We start from the raw sequence: 21,565 nt of genomic DNA on the forward strand, positions 1-21,565 counted from the left end.
GGTGTCCGGAGCGGCAGATTAGGGGTTAATAATAAAATGCAGGGGTCAGCAATAGTGGGGGCGGCAGATTAGGGGTTAATAAGTGTAAGGTTAGGGGTGTTTAGACTCGGGGTTCATGTTAGGGTGTTAGGTGCAGACTTCGGAAGTGTTTCCCCATAGGAAACAATGGGGCTGCGCTAGGAGCTGAACGCTGCTTTTTTGCAGGTGTTAGGTTTTTTTTCAGCTCAAACTGCCCCATTGTTTCCTATGGGGATATCGTGCACGAGCACGTTTTTCAAGCTGGCCGCTACCGTAAGCAACGCTGGTATTGAGAGTTGAAGTGGCGGTAAATTATGCTCTACGCTCCCTTTTTGGAGCCTAACGCAGCCCTTCAGACAACTCTAAATACCAGCGTTATTTAAAAGGTGCGGGGGGAAAAAAACATGCGTAGCTAACGCACCCCTTTGGCCGCAAAACTCTAAATCTAGGTGTTAGGGTTTATTTTTATTTTACAGGCAAGTTTGTATTTATTTTAACTAGGTAGAATAGTTATTACCTAGCTAAAATAAATACAAAAGTACCTGTAAAATAAAACCTAACCTAAGTTACAATAACACCTAACACTACACTATAATTAAATAAATTAACTAAATTAACAACAATTAAATAAATTAAATTAAATTAAGTACAAAAAAAACAAAACACTAAATTACAGAAAATAATAAACAAATTACAAGATATTTAAACTAATTACACCTTATCTAATAGCCCTATCAAAATAAATAAAAGCCCCCCAAAAATAAAAAATAAACCCTAGCCTAAACTAAACTATCAATAGCCCTTAAAAGGGACTTTTGCGGGGCATTGCCCCAAAGTAATCAGCTCTTTTACCTGTAAAAAAAATACAAACAACCCCCCCAACAGTAAAACCCACCACCCACACAACCAACTACCCAAATAAAATACTATCTAAAAAAACCTAAACTCCCCATTGCCCTGAAACGGGCATTTGGATGAGCATTGCCCTTAAAAGGGCAGTTAGCTCTTTTGCGGCCCAAACCCTAATCTAAAAAATAAAACCCACGCAATACTAACACTAACCCCCTGAAGATCGATTTACAGTTCTGAAGACCGGACATCCATCCTCAAGGAAGCGGCAGAAGTCTTCATCCAACCGGGCTGAAGTCCTCAACAAAGCCAGGAGAAGTCTTTATCCAAGCAGGGCGAAGCGGTTCTCCAGACAGGCAGAAGTCTTCATCCAGACGTCATCTTCTATCTTCATCCATCCGACGCGGTACGGCTCCATCTTCAAAACATCCGACGCAGAGCATCCTCTTCTTCCAACGACTACCCGACGAATGAAGGTTCCTTTAAGTGATGTCATCCAAGATGGCATCCATTAGATTCCGATTGGCTGATAGAATTCTATCAGCCAATCGGAATTAAGGTTGAAAAAATCCTATTATTTTATGCAATCAGCCAATAGGATTGAGTTTGCATTCTATTGGCTGTTCCAATCAGCCAATAGAATGCAAGCTCAATTCTATTGGCTGATTGTACCTAGTTAAAATAAATACAAACTTGCCTGTAAAATAAAAATAAACCCTAAGCTAGCTACAATGTAACTATTAGTTATATTGTAGCTAGTTTAGGGTTTATTTTAAAGGTAAGTATTTAGTTTTAAATAGGAATTATTTAGGTAATGATAGGAATTTTTATTTAGATTTATTTAAATTATATTTCAGTTAGGGGGTGTTAGGGTTAGGGTTAGACTTTTAGGTTTAGGGATTAATACATTTTGTATAGTGGCGGCGGCGTTGGAGGCGGCAGATTAGGGGTTAATAAATGTAGGTAGGTGGCGTTGATGTTAGGGACGGCAGATTAGGGGTTAATAATATTTACCTAATGTTTGCGAGGCGGGAGTGCAGCGGTTTAGGGGTTAATATGTTTATTATAGTGGCGGCGACGTTGGGGGCAGCAGATTAGGGGTTAATAAATGTAGGTAGTGTGTGGCGACATTGGGGGCAGCAGATTAGGGGTTCATAACTATAATGCAGGTGTCAGCGATGTCGGGGGTGGCAGATTAGGGTTAATAAGTTTAAGATTAGGGGTGTTTTGTCTCAGGGTTCATGGTAGGGTGTTAGGTGTAGACATAAATTTTATTTCCCCATAGGAATCAATGGGGCTGCATTACTGAGCTTTACGCTGCTTTTTGCAGGTGTTAGACTTTTTCTCAGCCGGCTCTCCCCGTTGATTCCTATGGGGAAATTGTGCACGAGCACGTACAACCAGCTCACCGCTGATTTAAGCACCGCTGGTATTGGAGTGCGGTAAGGAGCAAAATTTTGCTCAACGCTCACTTCTTGCCTTTTAATGTCGGGCTTGTAAAAACCCGTAATACCAGCGCTGTAGGAAAGTGAGCGGTGAGAGAAAACTGCTCGTTAGCACCACACAGCTCAAAACGAAAAACTCGGAATCTAGCCGATTGTGTGTAAACATACTGTATAGGTAACATAACACACAGTGAGTACATATACTGTATAGGTAACATAACACACAGTGAGTATACATACTGTATAGGTAACATAACACACAGTGAGTACACATACTGTATAGGTAACATAACACACAGTGAGTACACATACTGTATAGGTAACATAACACACAGTGAGTACATATACTGTATAGGTAACATAACACACAGTGAGTACACATACTGTATAGGTAACATAACACACAGTGAGTACACATACTGTATAGGTAACATAACACACAGTGAGTACACATACTGTATATGTAACATAACACACAGTGAGTACACATACTGTATATGTAACATAACACACAGTAGGCACACATACTGTATAGGTAACATAACACACAGTGAGTATACATACTGTATAGGTAACATAACACATAGTGAGTACACACACTGTATAGGTAACATAACACACAGTGAGTACACATACTGTATATGTAACATAACACACAGTGAGTACACATACTGTATAGGTAACATAACAAGAGAGTATACATACTGTATAGGTAACATAACACATAGTGAGTACACACACTGTATAGGTAACATAACACATAGTGAGTACACATACTGTATATGTAACATAACACACAGTGAGTACACATACTGTATAGGTAACATAACAAGTGAGTATACACACTGTATAGGTAACATAACACACAGTGAGTACACATACTGTATAGGTAACATAACACACAGTGAGTACACATACTGTATAGGTAACATAACACACAGTGAGTACACATCCTGTATAGGTAACATAACACACAGTGAGTACACATAGTGTATAGGTAACATAACACACAGTGAGTACACATACGGCTAGATTTAGAGTTGGGCGGTAGCCGCCAAAACCAGCGTTAGAGGCTCCTAACGCTGGTTTTTACCGCCCTCTGGTATTTGGAGTCAGTCAGGAAAGGTTCTAACGCTCACTTTGCAGCCGCGACTTTTCCATACCGCAGATCCCCCTACGCCATTTGCGTATCCTATCTTTTCAATGGGATCTTTCTAACGCCGGTATTTAGAGTCTTGGCTGAAGTGAGCGTTAGAAATCTAACGACAAGACTCCAGCCGCAGAAAAAAGTCAGTAGTTAAGAGCTTTTTGGGCTAACGCCGGTTTATAAAGCTCTTAACTACTGTGCTCTAAAGTACACTAACACCAATAAACTACCTATGTACCCCTAAACCGAGGTCCCCCCACATCGCCGCCACACTAATTAAATTTTTTAACCCCTAATCTGCCGTCCGCACTCCGCCGCAAGCTACGTTATACTTATGTACCCCTAATCTGCTGCCCCTAACACCGCCGACCCCTATATTATATTTATTAACCCCTAATCTGCCCCTCTCAACGTCGCCTCCACCTGCCTACACTTATTAACCCCTAATCTGCCGACCGGACCGCACCGCTATTATAATAAAGTTATTAACCCCTAATCCGCCTCACTCCCGCCTCAATAACCCTATAATAAATAGTATTAACCCCTAATCTGCCCTCCCTAACATCGCCGACACCTAACTTCAAGCATTAACCCCTAATCTGCCGACCGGAGCTCACAGCTACTATAATAAAAATTTTAACCCCTAAAGCTAAGTCTAACCCTAACACTAACACCCCCCTAAGTTAAATATTATTTAAATCTAACGAAATAAATTAACTCTTATTAAATAAATTATTCCTATTTAAAGCTAAATACTTACCTGTAAAATAAACCCTAATATAGCTACAATATAAATTATAATTATATTGTAGCTATTTTAGGATTAATATTTATTTTACAGGCAACTTTGTAATTATTTTAACCAGGTACAATAGCTATTAAATAGTTAAGAACTATTTAATAGTTACCTAGTTAAAATAATTACAAAATTACCTGTAAAATAAATCCTAACCTAAGTTACAATTAAACCTAACACTACACTAGCAATAAATAAATTAAATAAAATACCTACAATTATCTACAATTATCTACAATTAAACCTAACACTACACTATCAATAAATTAATTAAATAAAATACCTACAATTAAACCTAACACTACACTATCAATAAATTAATTAAATAAAATACCTACAAATAAATACAATTAAATAAACTAACTAAAGTACAAAAAATAAATAAGAACTAAGTTACAAAAAATAAAAAAATATTTACAAACATTAGAAAAATATTACAACAATTTTAAACTAATTACACCTACTCTAAGCCATCTAATAAAATAACAAAGCCCCCCAAAATAAAAAAAATGCCCTACCCTATTCTAAATTAAAAAAGTTCAAAGCTCTTTTACCTTACCAGCCCTGAACAGGGCCCTTTGCGGGGCATGCCCCAAAGAATTCAGCTCTTTTGCCTGTAAAAAAAAACCATACAATACCCCCCCAACATTACAACCCACCACCCACATACCCCTAATCTAACCCAAACCCCCCTTAAATAAACCTAACACTAAGCCCTTGAAGATCTCCCTACCTTGTCTTCACCTCACCGGGTTCAGAGATCGGTCCAGAAGAGGGTCCGAAGTCTTGATCCAAGCGGCGGCTGAAGAACTCCATCATCGGGCTGAAGTCGGAAGTCCATCATCGGGATGAAGTCTTCTATCAAGCCGCATCTTCAATCTTCTTTCTTCCGGAGCGGAGCGGAGCCATCTTCTTCCCAGCCGACGCGGATCCAACCTCTTCAAGCAACGCCTACTCGCCGAATGACGGTTCCTTTAAATGACGTCATCCAAGATGGCGTCCCTCGAATTCCGATTGGCTGATAGGATTCTATCAGCCAATCGGAATTAAGGTAGGAATATTCTGATTGGCTGATGGAATCAGCCAATCAGATGCAAGTTCAATCCGATTGGCTGATCCAATCAGCCAATCAGATTGAGCTCGCATTCTATTGGCTGTTCCGATCAGCCAATAGAATGCGAGCTCAATCTGATTGGCTACACTTATTAACCCCTAATCTGTACTTTAGTTAGTTTATTTCATTGTAGTTAAATATGCTCTACGCTCCCTTTTTTGGAGCCTAACGCAGCCATTCTGTGAACTCTAAATACCAGCGGTATTTAAAAGGTGCGGGGGGAAAAAAAGCACGTATAGCTAACGCACCCCTTTGGCCGCAGAACTCTAAATCTAGCCAATAGTGAGTACACATACTGTATAGGTAACATAACACACAGTGAGTACACATACAGTATAGGTAACATAACACATAGTGATTACACATCCTGTATAGGTAACATAACACACAGTGAGTACACATACTGTATAGGTAACATAACACACAGTGAGTACACATACTGTATAGGTAACATAACACACAGTGAGTACACATACTGTATAGGTAACATAACACATAGTGAGTACACATACTGTATAGGTAACATAACACACAGTGAGTACACATGCTGTATAGGTAAAATAACACACAGTGAGTACACATACTGTATAGGTAACATAACACACAGTAGGCACACATACTGTATAGGTAACATAACACACAGTGAGTACACATACTGTATAGGTAACATAACACACAGTGAGTACACATACTGTATAGGTAACATAACACACAGTGAGTACATATACTGTATAGGTAACATAACACACAGTAGGCACACATACTGTATATGTAACATAACACACAGTAGGCACACATACTGTATAGGTAACATAACACACAGTGAGTATACATACTGTAAAGGTAACATAACACATAGTGAGTACACATACTGTATAGGTAACATAACACACAGTGAGTACACATACTGTATAGGTAACATAACACACAGTGAGTACATATACTGTATAGGTAACATAACACACAGTGAGTACACATACTGTATAGGTAACATAACACACAGTGAGTACACATACTGTATAGGTAACATAACACACAGTGAGTACATATACTGTATAGGTAACATAACACACAGTGAGTACACATACTGTATAGGTAACATAACACATAGTGAGTACACATACTGTATAGGTAACATAACACACAGTGAGTACACATACTGTATAGGTAACATAACACACAGTGAGTACACATACTGTATAGGTAACATAACACACAGTGAGTACACATACTGTATAGGTAACATAACACACAGTAGGCACACATACTGTATATGTAACATAACACACAGTAGGCACACATACTGTATAGGTAACATAACACACAGTGAGTATACATACTGTAAAGGTAACATAACACATAGTGAGTACACATACTGTATAGGTAACATAACACACAGTGAGTACACATACTGTATAGGTAACATAACACACAGTGAGTACACATACTGTATAGGTAACATAACACACAGTGAGTACACACACTGTATAGGTAACATAACACACAGTGAGTACATATACTGTATAGGTAACATAACACATAGTGAGTACACATACTGTATAGGTAACATAACACACAGTGAGTACATATACTGTATAGGTAACATAACACACAGTGAGTACACATACTGTATAGGTAACATAACACACAGTAGGCACACATACTGTATAGGTAACATAACACACAGTGAGTACACACACTGTATAGGTAACATAACACACAGTGAGTACACATACAGTATAGGTAACATAACACATAGTGAGTACACATCCTGTATAGGTAACATAACACACAGTGAGTACACATACTGTATATGTAACATAACACACAGTGAGTACACATACTGTATAGGTAACATAACACACAGTGAGTACACATACTGTATAGGTAACATAACACATAGTGAGTACACATACTGTATAGGTAACATAACACACAGTGAGTACACATACTATATATGTAACATAACACACAGTGAGTACACATACTGTATAGGTAACATAACAAGTGAGTATACATACTGTATAGGTAACATAACACACAGTGAGTACACATACTGTATAGGTAGCATAACACACAGTGAGTATACATACTGTATAGGTAACATAACACACAGTGAGTACACATACTGTATAGGTAACATAACACACAGTGAGTACACATACTGTATAGGTAACATAACACACAGTGAGTACACATACTGTGTAGGTAACATAACACACAGTGAGTACACATACTGTATAGGTAACATAACACACAGTGAGTACACATACTGTATAGGTAACATAACACACAGTGAGTACACATACTGTGTAGGTAACATAACACACAGTGAGTACACATACTGTATAGGTAACATAACACACAGTGAGTACACATACTGTATAGGTAACATAACACACAGTGAGTACACATACTGTATAGGTAACATAACACATAGTGAGTATATATACTGTATAGGTAACATAACACACAGTGAGTACACATACTGTATAGGTAACATAACACACAGTGAGTTCACATACTGTATAGGTAACATAACACACAGTGAGTACACATACTGTATAGGTAACATAACACACAGTGAGTACACATACTGTATAGGTAACATAACACACAGTGAGTACATATACTGTATAGGTAACATAACACATAGTGAGTACACATACTGTATAGGTAACATAACACACAGTGAGTACACTTTACTGTATAGGTAACATAACACACAGTGAGTACACATACTGTATAGGTAACATAACACACAGTAGGCACACATACTGTATAGGTAACATAACACACAGTGAGTACACATACTGTATAGGTAACATAACACACAGTGAGTACACTTTACTGTATAGGTAACATAACACACAGTAGGCACACATGCTGTATAGGTAACATAACACACAGTGAGTACACATACTGTATAGGTAACATAACACACAGTGAGTACACATACTGTATAGGTAACATAACACACAGTGAGTACATATACTGTATAGGTAACATAACACACAGTGAGTACATATACTGTATAGGTAACATAACACACACTGGGCACACATACTGTATAGTTAACATAACACACAGTGAGTACACATACTGTATAGGTAACATAACACACACTGGGCACACATACTGTATAGGTAACATAACACACAGTGAGTACACATACTGTATAGGTAACATAACACACACTGGGCACACATACCACTCTCTTCTGTCTCCTCGCTGTCACCAAGTGGATCCAATGCTGCAGGTGGTTCTGGTGACACCTTTGATGTTAGTGGTATCATACTGCCCAGCTGACCTCTGTCCCTGTCACACAGTGTTTTTGTCACTTTGTTATGCTGCCATTCTGTTGTGGCACAAAGTCTTCTAAGTATTATGACCAGCGCACGTCCTCTCACTTTGTCTCTCAGGTTTTTGGTAACTGTTTTATATGCTCTTTTAAGAAAGGATCAGTGACAGATTAGAAAATGCAAATTACCAATTACATTACTGATACTCAGTAAATTAGAAGGTCAGCAAAATAAGGTGGATTGACAAACCTGGATGGACAAAACTCGCCTTGTTCACACATTTATATAGGCTCTTGGGATAAATCAGTAGCATATACTGAATAACACAGATTCCTGGGGTATATCAGTAGCTTATACAGAATGATACAGTATCCTGGGGTGTATCAGTATCTTATACAGAATGATACAGTATCATGGGGTGTATCAGTATCTTATACAGAATGATACAGTATCCTGGGGTGTATCAGTATCTTATACAGAATGATACAGGATCCTGGGGAGTATCAGTATTTTATACAGAATGATACAGTATCCTGGGGTGTATCAGTAGGTTTATACAGAATGAATACAGGATCCTGGGGTGTAATCAGGAGTTTATACAGAATGATACAGGATCCGGGTGTATCAGTAAGCTTATACAGAATGATTCAGCATCCTGGGGTGTATCAGTAGCTTATAGAGAATGGATAAAGATCCTGGGTGTGTATCAGAGTTTATAAAGAATGATACAGGATCCGGGGTAGTATTCAGTAGGTTTATACAGAAATGATACAGGATCCTGGGGTGTATCAGTAGCTTATACAGAATGATACAGTATCCTGGGGTGTATCAGTAGCTTATACAGAATGATACAAGATTCTGGGGTGTATCAGTAGTTTATATAGAATGATACAGGATTCTGGGGTGTATCAGTAGCTAATACCGAATGATACAGGATCCTGGGGTGTATCAGGAGTTTATACAGAATGATACAGTATCCTGGGGTGTATCAGTAGCTTATAGAGAATGATAAAGGATCCTGGGGTGTATCAGTAGTTTATACAGAATGATACAGATCCTGGGTGTATCAGAGTTATAATGATACAGGCTCCTGGGTGTATCAAGGTAGTATAAGCATGGTATCCTGGGGTGTAGTAGTCAATAGTCTGGGGTGTTATCAGTAGTTCTCTATATAATGACAGGATCCTGGGGTGTATCAGTAGTTTATACAGAATGATACAGGATCCTGGGGTGTATCAGTAGTTTATACAGAATGATACAGGATCCTGGGGTGTATCAGTAGTTTATACAGAATGATACAGGATCCTGGGGTGTATCAGTAGTTTATACAGAATGATACAGGATCCTGGGGTGTATCAGTAGTTTATACAGAATGATACAGGATCCTGGGGTGTATCAGTAGTTTATACAGAATGATACAGGATCCTGGGGTGTATCAGTAGTTTATACAGAATGATACAGGATCCTGGGGTGTATCAGTAGTTTATACAGAATGATACAGGATCCTGGGGTGTATCAGTAGTTTATACAGAATGATACAGGATCCTGGGGTGTATCAGTAGTTTATACAGAATGATACAGGATCCTGGGGTGTATCAGTAGTTTATACAGAATGATACAGGATCCTGGGGTGTATCAGTAGTTTATACAGAATGATACAGGATCCTGGGGTGTATCAGTAGTTTATACAGAATGATACAGGATCCTGGGGTGTATCAGTAGTTTATACAGAATGATACAGGATCCTGGGGTGTATCAGTAGTTTATACAGAATGATACAGGATCCTGGGTGTATCAGTAGTTTATACAGAATGATACAGTATCCTGGGGTGTATCAGTAGTTTATACAGAATGATACAGGATCCTGGGGTGTATCAGTAGTTTATACAGAATGATACAGGATCCTGGGGTGTATCAGTAGTTTATACAGAATGATACAGGATCCTGGGGTGTATCAGTAGTTTATACAGAATGATACAGGATCCTGGGTGTATCAGTAGCTTATACAGAATGATACAGGATCCTGGGGTGTATCAGTAGTTAATACAGAATGATACAGGATCCTGGGGTGTATCAGTAGTTTATACAGAATGTTACAGTATCCTGGGGTGTATCATAGTTTATACAGAATGATACAGGATCCTGGGGTGTATCAGTAGTTTTATACAGAATGATACAGGGATCCTGGGGTGTATCAGTAGTTTATATAGAATTGATACAGGATCCTGGGGTGTATCAGTAGTTTATACAGAATGATACAGGATCCTGGGGTGTATCAGTAGTTTATACAGAATGATACAGTATCCTGGGGTGTATCAGTAGTTTATACAGAATGATACAGGATCCTGGGGTGTATCAGTAGTTTATACAGAATGATACAGTATCCTGGGGTGTATCAGTAGCTTATACAGAATGATACAGGATCCTGGGGTGAATCAGTAGTTTATACAGAATGATACAGGATCCTGGGGTGTATCAGTAGCTTATACAGAATGATACAGGATCCTGGGGTGTATCAGTAGTTTATACAGAATGATACAAGATCCTGGGGTATATCAGTAGTTTATACAGAATGATACAGGATCCTGGGGTGTATCAGTAGTTTATACAGAATGATACAGGATCCTGGGGTGTATCAGTAGCTTTTATAGTATTATATAGGATCATATAAAACTGGAAACTCTGTGATAGTGATACCACAGATAACCTACCCAAGTGTAAATATACACTGACCAGTGGTACTCGTGGGTGTGTTTTTGCATTGACTAATGAATTGCCATTTCTTTATGCTAACGCCTAAGTAGACGGCGAATGACACCGATTCAATGCTTATCACACCCACGAATCCAACATGCAGGAATTATGGGACATGAAGTCCATATATGACTAGAACTCCAACCAATCGGATTCAGGTTGTGACACAAGCCCCACAGTTTTTGGTTATTATTGGCTAGTTAGATTTGAGCGACATAGTTTGTTTACATAGGCTTAGTTGCCAGCTCTTACACGATCGGTAAAAGGTTACATTTGGAAAATCGCATGATCACCTATATATGTAATACTACCCTTAGGGAAATAGTAACATAGTTAAAACTGTACATTTAATCTATAAATATCAACTAATTACTGCAACAAGTGGGTGTGGGGGGAAGGAAGGGTCCTATTGGTTTATGTGAAGGAAGGGGAGTGTTCATTGTAAACATGTGGTTACTGAGCCCTATTTAAGGGTGATTAAGACATGGTTAGAGTATACAAGCCTGAGGAAACGGGGTTATCCCCGAGAAACGCGTCGCTGTACATCTCTATATGCTATAGGAGATTTGATTTTAACACACCAGCTGTAATGTGTTACATTGCTGGCTATTTTATTTTGTATAATAAATGCTAGTTTTACTACTTACCAAGTCTGGTGTGTTCATAAATCTCCCTTAAAGTAACCCAAGGGCTGTTTAGCCTTTCTCCCCTGTTCCATTCCATAGGAAGCTATTTAGGCAAGGGTTGCCGCTTAGGAGATCCACTGTTACAAGACACCACAACGGGGATTCCTTCATACAGCCAGCTGGTTTGCTGATTGAATACCAGCCTGCTTCTAATAGGCACAAGAGAGTGCCTTCACGTTTGTGAGTACCCTGTATCTTGTCCATTTTGTTTTTTGTGGTTTCCATTGACCTACACATGTGGCGCCTCTGTTTTTGTTTTGATTACAGTTTTCCATCTCAGAAGTTGCATCACTTGTGAAGTGAAGACCGAGAGCTGCCTTTTTTCTCATACGGACTTTTGTGGGACTGTCTACTTATACCGTTCATATTGGCTACTACCCAGTGCCACGTGTGTATATACATACATACATTCATCTGTTGATTACAATAATTCTTTTAATTATTCTTGTATTTTATTTTGCTATCTTCATAATTTTTTAAATTTTTGGTTTTTTTTTATAAATGTATATTTACACTTGGGTAACCTTTATTATTGTTGATTAGCGCCTCCTATAGGTTATCTGTGGTATCACTATCACAGAGTTTCCAGTTTTATAGTATTCTCACCCATTTTTTGGTTTGATAGGAGTGCTGCTTTACCATCATGCTTTATTCTTCTGAAAGAGCATTGAGGAGACAAAATTCTACTAGTAATGATGGGAGTTTACAACCCATTACAGATCCTACAACTAGTGCTAGTATAGAAAGTCTGTTTTCCAAATTGGAGGATCTGTTAAAAATTGAAAACAGACATTGGTGGGACTTGGATGTTTTAAAAAAATATAAAGAAAAGAAACAGATTCCCAGGGGTCTACGTGTTTTTAAGAATTGTTCTTTTAAAAATAATGCAGAATTGTTGACAAAATGGTATAGTATTCTAGATGAATGCTCTTTTAATCTTATTGATTTACTCATTTCTCACAGGCAACAGCTAGTAGATGAGGTGGGAGTAGAGATAGATTCCGTCCAGAAGGAATTAGAGGCACATAAAGAACACTCAGAGTATCATAAACTGAATAATCAGACTATTAAATCAATTGATGAGTATCAGAGAGAAATTATAACCAATAAAAATCTGAAACTTAAAAGAGATGAGGACGACTACAGCAAAGGGGAGGTTTATACTTACAATAGAACTAAAAACATCAGAAGGGTGATTGGACTGTAGTTCAAAACCACAAACGACAAAATAGAAATATGAATAGAAATAATCACAATCATAATTACAATGCTGTAACAGATAAGAATACAACTCAAAACACCAATTATACTAATAATTACCAACATCAGAACACAGCGTATTCACATAGGAATCAATATCAGGGTAACAGTGGGAACCCACATAGACCATCGCATTCAGATAGAGACTATAGAAGAATGTCTGACTACCAGGAATACAACAACCCCAACTATATTCCCATATCCAATAGATTCCAAGTTCTGAATTCAGTTCAAGACAATGCTTTTGACCACCCCAGAGATGAAAGGCCCAGCCCATCTAGAATGGATAATATTCCCTCTCCCTCAGCTGAGGTTTTTTTAGGAACCCCCAGTTTGGCACCTCTATGGAGGAGACCCAACCCCGCGACAAACCAAAAGAAAAGGCCCTACCCAAACGGGGAAGGAGAGGGAGAGGGAAAACCAGCCAAAAAGATAAACTCCAAAAACTGAAAAAAGGTATTTTTAATCTTTCTTCCCATTGCCTCACCGATGATGAAGTGAGGGTGTTGGGAAGAGGATTATCATACTGCCCTCCCAATCCTCATAATATTTTCGAATTGTTTGTGGACCTCAATAAATACACCCGTAAATTGTCATTGCAGAGATATTTTGCAATTAAGGCCCTAAGAAAACAAAACATTGAAGGGGCTCCGGTTTTGTTAAATTCTCAACAAACCAGAAACCCCACATCTGTAATAATGTATGACCCTAGTCAATTAACAGAAGAATTGTTTGAGGGAATAATTCATACCTCATTGGCACCCCCCTCCACTTTCCATCCACCCAAAGAGGAGGTATCCTATATTGATTTGTACCAGCAATTAGTTTTAGAAGACTTTGAATCTATGCCCAAAAGAATCATGGGGAAAAAACGAACTTGGCCCAATGAAGCCAGAGCCCTCAAAAGCCTGACGGGTGACAAGAATTTGGTCATCCGTCAGGCGGATAAAGGTGGGGGCATAGTCCTACAAAATTATTCAGACTATATCAAAGAGGCTTACCGTATTTTGGATAATAGGGAATATTATATAAAGTTATCTTATGATCCAACTATTGACTTTACCAGGAAACTTAATCTTTTACTAGAGCAAGGTTTCATGGGTGATATTCTTACGAAAAAAAAGAAAAAAGATACCTCACACCTGATCACCCCAGTACCCCCTATTATTATCATCTCCCTAAACTGCACAAAGATGATAAGGTTCCCCCTGGTAGGCCCATAATAGCGGGTATCAATAGTATCACCGATAAATTGTCTGAGTACATAGATATCTATCTCCAGAAGCACGTAACCAACTTACCATCTTACATCAAAGATACTAGAGACTTACTCAATAAATTATCTGGCATTAAACTTAATAGTGGAAATTATCTTTGGCTCTCATGTGATGTTGGGTCTCTATACTCAAACATATCCCATGATTTAGGGATACGATCAACACAGTTATATTTGAATAGAGACCTTTACATGCCTGGGTTACAAAAAGAATATTTGATTTCACTTATAAATTTTATTTTGAAACACAATTATTTTCAGTTTTTGGATACATTTTATTTACAGATTAAAGGAACGGCCATGGGCACCAGATTTGCCCCCAGCTTTGCAAATCTTTTTATGGGTCAATTTGAGGACCTATATATTTACAACTCGCAATGGAGGGGCAATCTGGTGTTCTATGGCCGTTACATAGATGATTTGATTTTTATTTTTGATGGTTCAGAAGTGGAAGCTTTAGAATTTGTGTCACATTTGAACCATAATAATATGGGTATAAGTTTTTCACATAACTTACAAAAGGACCAGATAGAATTTTTGGATATCATACTTGCCTGGGACCCTTGGGGCAATATATCAACGTCTACCTATTTTAAAAAGGTAGACTGCAACAATTTCCTACATTTCTCCAGCAACCATTTAACAAAATGGAAGACCAACATTCCATATAGCCAGTTTTGTCGATTACGTAGGAATTGTAGCACACTAGAACAATATGACCAGCAAGCTCCCATTCTAACATCTAGATTTATAGAGAAGGGGTACCCTCTTGAACTCATTGACAAGGGTTCTCAGAGAGCCAGGGATCTAAATAGAGAACAACTACTAATACCAGTTTCCAATTCAGACCAACATGAGAACAAAGAAGAGTTCAATTTTAACAAACAACCACTCTTTATTACACAATACAACTCCAATCATAAAAACATTAATAAAGTTCTAAAGAAACACTGGCCGATCTTATTAAAAGATCCTATTTTGAACAAAACACTTCCTCTACAACCAAAATTGGTTTTTAAAAGAGCACCTTCCTACAAACAGAAACTAGCCCCTAGTAAGGTGGTTATGACAAAAAGAAAGGTAGCCAACACACCAAAATTAGGAGAAAAGATAGGAAACCACATTTTCAGTAAAAAGGGAGTATATAAATGTGGAAAGAGACTGTGCCACATGTGCAAATATATCTCCCATGGAACAACCAGTATAGTGTCATATAGCAATGGGGAAAAATTCACTATTAAAAGTAAAATGACTTGTGATTCCAGTTACGTCATATATGCGCTTTCCTGCAAATGTGGCATACAGTACATAGGCAGGACCTGTAGGAAGGTCTGTATTAGATGGAGCGAACATTTGAGTGAAATCATCCAAACATAGCGTATCCAGACATACTTGTCAACATTATATATCTGGAAAATGTTCATTCAAAATCACTCCAATTGAAAACATCCCGAAAAGCAATTTATATAATAGGTTTACCAAACTCAGACAAAGGGAAACCTATTGGATTTTCAAATTCAATAGCCTGTTTCCCACAGGCCTTAATGAGGTTATAGACTCAATTGTAGTTACATAATGCTATCAGTTTTTCATTTAATATTGGGTTATATCTTGGGATGATTTCCAATTTGATTATTAGTATTATATATTTTTTTTATTTCATTTTTTTGGTTGTTCATTTTTCACATTAATTTTCTTTACTGTGGTCAAAGGGCCACATACTGATGTTTATGGTCATTTATAGTGATTTTGTACACCGGACTTTCACCCCCCACTTGTTGCTTAACCTTACACAGTAGTGAGGTTTCCCAAATGTATATACATTACTATTAATACTACTGATCGGAATGATCATTACAATTTTATTACATTTAGTTGTTATATTTAGCATAGGTATTAGGTCACACTTATAGTTTTTTTCACATTGACGAACAAATCAACACTTTCTTACTTGTTATTCTAATATTAATGCACATTTAGAATAGTAGATATCCCTCCAGTAGCATTAGATTCACTCTCACTTTAAGCACTTATGCATTCACTATACACTTACAATATGTTTAGTTTCACTACACAACATCTAATAATATACATTAATGGTGTTTTCTTTTCCCACTTTAATCATTTCTACATCCATCGATCGATGATATGGATATTTATAGGGTTTAATATACACAGATATCAGATTAAGTTTTGGATATCACATCATATTAATATATGTAATATGTGTGGTGTATTAGTGCACATACCAAATACAGATATATTGTCATAAGTATTGTAGCGTGTATTAACCATATAAGAAATAACAAATTTCAAAGGGTGTATACATGAGTTGGATTCACAAAAATACACATATATTGATATAGTATGACTTATATTATTATTACTATCTGATTATATGTCAGTCTTTATTTGATATAATTTCTGTTTATATATTTTCACCACTAGCACCGCACTTTTTATTTTCCACTTAGAAACAATATACCGTTTAAGATGAATTTTACGCATCATATTTATAATTCATACATTCAGTTATTGTTATTTATTGTCACCGTCTATATATTTGTTAGTTTAATAAGGTTCGGCGAATTGACAGTGTTGGCCAATCAGATGGCAGACCATTTACACTGCAGTGACCAGTCGTACTCGTGGGTGTGTTTTTGCATTGACTAATGAATTGCCATTTCTTTATGCTAACGCCTATATCACATCCGCCTAAGCAGACGGCGAATGACACCGATTCAATGCTTATCACACCCACGAATCCAACATGCAGGAATTATGGGACATGTAGTCCATATACGACTAGAACTCCAACCAATCGGATTCAGGTTGTGACACAAGCCCCACAGTTTTTGGTTATTATTGGCTAGTTAGATTTGAGCGACATAGTTTGTTTACATAGGCTTAGTTGCCAGCTCTTACACGATCGGTAAAAGGTTACATTTGGAAAATCGCATGATCACCTATATATGTAATACTACCCTTAGGGAAATAGTAACATAGTTACAACTGTACATTTAATCTATAAATATCAACTAATTACTGCAACATGTGGGTGTGGGGGGAAAGGAAGGGTCCTATTGGTTTATGTGAAGGAAGGGGAGTGTTCATTGTAAACATGTGGTTACTGAGCCCTATTTAAGGGTGATTAAGACATGGTTAGAGTATACAAGCCTGAGGAAACGGGGTTATCCCTGAGAAACGCGTCGCTGTACATCTTTATATGCTATAGGAGATTTGATTTTAATACACCAGCTGTAATGTGTTACATTGCTGGCTATTTTATTTTGTATAATAAATGCTAGTTTTACTACTTACCAAGTCTGGTGTGTTCATAAATCTCCCTTAAAGTAACCCAAGGGCTGTTTAGCCTTTCTCCCCTGTTCCATTCCATAGGAAGCTATTTAGGCAAGGGTTGCCGCTTAGGAGATCCACTGTTACAAGACACCACGACGGGGATTCCTTCATACCGGCAGCTGGTTTGCTGATTGAATACCAGCCTGCTTCTAATAGGCACAAGAGAGTGCCTTCACGTTTGTGAGTACCCTGTATCTTGTCCAGTTTGGTTTTTGTGGTTTCCATTGACCTACACATGTGGCGCCTCTGTTTTTGTTTTGATTACAGTTTTCCATCTTATATAGGATCATGGGGTGTATCAGTAGTTTACACAGAATGATACAGTATCCTGGGGTCTATCAGTAGTTTATACAGAATGATACAGGATCCTGGTGTGTATCAGTACTTTATACAGAATGATACAGGATCCTGGGGTGTATCAGTAGTTTACACAGAATGATACAGTATCCTGGGGTCTATCAGTAGTTTATACAGAATGATACAGGATCCTGGGGTGTATCAGTACTTTATACAGAATGATACAGGATCCTGGGGTGTATCAGTAGTTTATACAGAATGATACAGTATCCTGGGGTCTATCAGTAGTTTATACAGAATGATACAGGATCCTGGTGTGTATCAGTAGTTTATACAGAATGATACAGTATCCTGGGGTGTATCAGTAGTTTATACAGAATGATACAGGATCCTGGGGTGTATCAGTAGTTTATACAGAATGATACAGGATCCTGGGGTGTATCAGTAGTTTATACAGAATGATACAGTATCCTGGGGTGTATCAGTAGTTTATACAGAATGATACAGGATCCTGGGGTGTATCAGTAGTTTATACAGAATGATACAGGATCCTGGGGTGTATCAGTAGCTTATACAGAATGATACAGGATCCTGGGGTGTATCAGTAGTTTATACAGAATGATACAGGATCCTGGGGTGTATCAGTAGTTTACACAGAATGATACAGGATCCTGGGGTGTATCCGTAGTTTATACAGAATGATACAGTATCCTGGGGTCTATCAGTAGTTTATACAGAATGATACAGGATCCTGGTGTGTATCAGTAGTTTATACAGAATGATACAGTATCCTGGGGTGTATCAGTAGTTTATACAGAATGATACAGGATCCTGGGGTGTATCAGTAGCTAATACAGAATGATACAGGATCCTGGGGTGTATCAGTAGTTTATACAGAATGATACAGGATCCTGGGGTGTGTCAGTAGTTTATACAGAATGATACAGGATCCTGGGGTGTATCAGTAGCTTATACAGAATGATACAAGATCCTGGGGTGTATCAGTAGCTTATACAGAATGATACAGGATCCTGGGGTGTATCAGTAGTTTATACAGAATGATACAGGATCCTGGGGTGTATCAGTAGTTTATACAGAATGATACAGGATCCTGGGGTGTATCAGTAGCTTATACAGAATGATACAAGATCCTGGGGTGTATCAGTAGTTTATACAGAATGATACAGGATCCTGGGGTGTATCAGTAGTTTACACAGAATGATACAGTATCCTGGGGTCTATCAGTAGTTTATATAGAATGATACAGGATCCTGGGGTGTATCAGTAGTTTATACAGAATGATACAGGATCCTGGGGTGTATCAGTAGTTTATACAGAATGATACAGGATCCTGGGGTGTATCAGTAGCTAATACAGAATGATACAGTATCCTGGGGTGTATCAGTAGTTTATACAGAATGATACAGGATCCTGGGGTGTATCAGTAGCTTTTATAGTATTATATAGGATCATGGGGTGTATGAGTAGTTTATACAGAATTATACAGGATCCTGGGGTGTATCAGTAGTTTATACAGAATGATACAGGATCCTGGGGTGTATCAGTAGTTTATACAGAATGATAAAAGATCCTTTGGTGTATCAGTAGTTTATACAGAATGATACAGGATCATGGGGTGTATCAGTAGTTTATACAGAATGATACAGGATCCTGGGGTGTATCAGTAGTTTATACAGAATGATACAGGATCCTGGGGTGTATCAGTAGTTTACACAGAATGATACAGGATCCTGGGGTGTATCAGTAGCTTATACAGAATCATACAGGATCCTGGGGTGTATCAGTAGTTTATACAGAATGATACAGGATCCTGGGGTGTATCAGTAGCTTATAGAGAATGATACAGGATCCTGGGGTGTATCAGTAGCTTTTATAGAATAATATAGGATCATGGGGTGAATCCACATTTAAATATGGTGCAAGTACGGGGGCGGAGCTTCGCCGTGCTGGAGCATGGACGCTGTGTGACTGAGCTCCGGAACTGTTGGTCCCTATTTGGCATCTAAATGGGCATTTCATACTAAATATGGACTTTCCTACTCTTACCAAAAACCTAGCATCAACTGGCCCTACTTATGGACTATAATTAATTTGCTGAAGTCATTTTTGGCGGAACCTGAGGCTGTTTGCTATACGACTGCGGCCGCCATCTTACCGCCATCTTGCCGCCAGATGTAATACCCTGACCCCTCAAACCCCAATCGACTCAGACTGATTCGTGGGATCCCCGCGATATACCAACACCTCATCCACCCTGTCTAAAGTGTTCGGAGTCTCGCTATCACTGACACGCAACAGATGAAAAGCTGTGACAGGGAGCTGCATCAGAAATCACGGCTGCATCGGGGGAGCGCAACGACACAGCAGACTGCGGTCACAGGCTCAGGCAAGCATAACACTATAATTACTCTCATTGAACCCGAATAAGACTAGCGGGGAGGCACAGGGGTAGACTGGACTATTTCACATCTTACAGAACCGGCTAGAACACAGCATTTCCCCCCGGGGATACTGAGGCCTAGTGATACAATCTTACTCATAGGCCCCGCGGCCTGCCTCCACTGCCTTCCAATCTGCCACGTGCTCCTCAAGGCCGTTACAATTACTGCCACCTAGTCTCCCCTAACCACTATCAATCTCATAATCTAAGCCAGGCATTCTTGCTCCCCTTCCTATCCATGCCATCTTTACTCCCAATATGGCAGGCAGGAAGGGTAATAAACCTGAAAAACAAGGCAAATTAAACCAGCTTGGCCCTTCAGTATCATCCTTTTTCCAGCCACAAGATACTACTGGCATGACCATTATGCAGGCCACAGATTCCACTCCTGTTAACCCCGCTGCCAATAACACACAAGACCCCTTGCAGTCTATTCAGTCCCAGATTGCTGGTCTCCCATCTAAATCGGATATTGCCGACTTGAAGAATTTTATTAAAAACGAAATCAAAGACCTAAAGAAGGATCTTAATGACCTTGGTTCTAGGATGGAATTCTTAGAAGAGGGACATGATCACCTTAATAACATGGTTAGCTTGAATTCCCAACAAATATCTATTCAAGACTCTATGCTGCAAAATCTGAATGATAAAATTGAGGACCTCGAAAATCGAGGGCGGAGGAACAATTTGCGACTTAGGGGAATACCTGAGGATGTTTCTCAAGAGCAACTTAGGGCCTATGTCACTGAGCTCTTTCATGTCCTACTTCCTCAAGCTCCTCCCATACAACATGATGACAT

The 21,565-nt window shown here is 38.5% G+C and overlaps 1 protein-coding gene across 1 annotated transcript in view; it reads left to right on the forward strand.

Annotated features, from left to right (window-relative positions):
* Nucleotides 1-12,379: 12,379 nt before the first annotated feature.
* SIPA1 (signal-induced proliferation-associated 1) overlaps nt 12,380-21,565 on the forward strand; it is a 217,161-nt gene continuing 207,975 nt past the window's right edge. The window contains 1 exon segment of the mRNA XM_053719981.1: nt 12,380-12,499. The gene's annotated coding sequence lies outside the window, so the exon portion shown is untranslated.

Source organism: Bombina bombina, chromosome 7, assembly GCF_027579735.1.
Source record: "Bombina bombina isolate aBomBom1 chromosome 7, aBomBom1.pri, whole genome shotgun sequence".
Taxonomy (NCBI): Eukaryota; Metazoa; Chordata; class Amphibia; order Anura; family Bombinatoridae; genus Bombina; species Bombina bombina.